This window comes from Aplysia californica, unplaced genomic scaffold (genome assembly GCF_000002075.1).
Source record: "Aplysia californica isolate F4 #8 unplaced genomic scaffold, AplCal3.0 scaffold00648, whole genome shotgun sequence".
NCBI lineage: Eukaryota > Metazoa > Mollusca > Gastropoda > Aplysiida > Aplysiidae > Aplysia > Aplysia californica.
Window position 1 is genome coordinate 289034 of NW_004797918.1, and position 1458 is coordinate 290491.

Genomic DNA, 1458 nt, shown 5'->3' on the forward strand with positions numbered 1-1458 from the left:
GATTTGTCAATCAAGTGTCCTGTCTAAAACATAAAATAGACATCAAGCCTCTACGGTATGGAGCATGCCTTAGAAATTACTTTTGTTCCTGGACGGAGTTTAAATTCACGTGGGGAAAAAACCACAAAAACAATCTCCCATAACACATTTCTAGGCTCACCTTGAATTAGTATTTTAAATATATATATCTTTTATTTTATTTTTCATTGTTAACACAGTTGCAGCTCCTTAAAACGGGCATTCTGTCCTTTTGGCAATTCTGTGGGTTCACGTGTGAATTGCATCAAAGCCCCGACTTGAAAAGACACCGTAAATAGAAGTGTTTTCCCTGTTGACGGTGTGATTCTCACAAGACCTTCGCCAGTGCAAGCTGTGATATAACTCGGCCCCGTCTTGCTTGAATGGTCGGAACACTGTCATTCTTCCAGCTGAGGAGCGCCTAACACCCACTCGTTTATTTCGCTTTTTGGTGATTTTCTTTCTACTTCTACCACGCCATGTAACAGAAGAATACGCAGCTCAACTCAGCCGTGCGTACCTTTTTTCTTTCCATTCGCCGAGAAAGGTTTTGTTTTGTTGTTACGAGCAAAAACTTTCTGAGGGTGAAAAGGATGCAACAGGGAGTGACCCTTTTCACTTTCGTATTGGATAAGACTACGGGGGTATACTGAGGAGCTAAGAATAACCTATGTACAACCTTTTAGGCGGATACGCCTTCAGCTAGGAAGACACGAGATACGAGTGCGTATAAAGTACATTGTACTTGACAGTGCCGTTAGCTTAAAGGACAGCCGAGTTCTGGTGACAGACGGATACTTTGAGTTACTAACAAAACATCCCCTTTGTGATCTTCTCATTCTTCTCGGTCGCATTACACTGTAAGTCCGGTATCTATCAAACAACACTATAAGTGCGGTATCTATCATATAATTGTATTATTATATTATTATTGGGCCGTCCTGTTCAGTTCTTCAGTTGACCAACACAGCTTCTCCTAGCCTGTAGTGCTTATAGGGTTGGCCACGTGTGTCGGCGTTGTGATTTCGAGGACAAAGTTTTATTGACAGAAAGACGTACAAGTTCTGTGTTTCTGAGATGGTGCATTGATAAGACTTAACGGTCTGATAATAAAAGGTGTTATATGACAGAGCTGAACACTGAATGTGCAATTTTACTTGATTTTTCTTATTAGCTACATTCGTTTGCTGTACTTTCAACAAAACCCAGGTAGGTAATGATTCAACAATATCAATGCTGTCAAGCAGATCTATTTCTCTTCCACTGCGTGTGTGTGAGGGTTTTAAAAGTAGACTATACATACCAGAAGGTGCGTCATTCTTACAAGTACTGTCGCTGTATCAGTTTTTTGCTGTTGTTGTTTTTGTCGTCGTTGTTGTTGTTGCTTTTGCTGCCGTTGTTATCGCTGGATTGTAATGGCTTTTTTAAAATAGGGTTTTG

At 40.5% G+C, this 1458-nt stretch overlaps 1 protein-coding gene across 2 annotated transcripts in view; it reads left to right on the forward strand.

The window, feature by feature from the left end:
* Nucleotides 1-361: 361 nt before the first annotated feature.
* The window catches only part of LOC101852271 (cell division control protein 42 homolog), a gene marked incomplete at its 3' end in the record, with an annotated part of 21868 nt that continues 20771 nt past the window's right edge, over nt 362-1458 (forward strand). The window contains 1 exon segment of one of the 2 annotated variants that reach the window (XM_005107992.3): nt 362-878. 2 annotated transcript variants of the gene reach the window in all.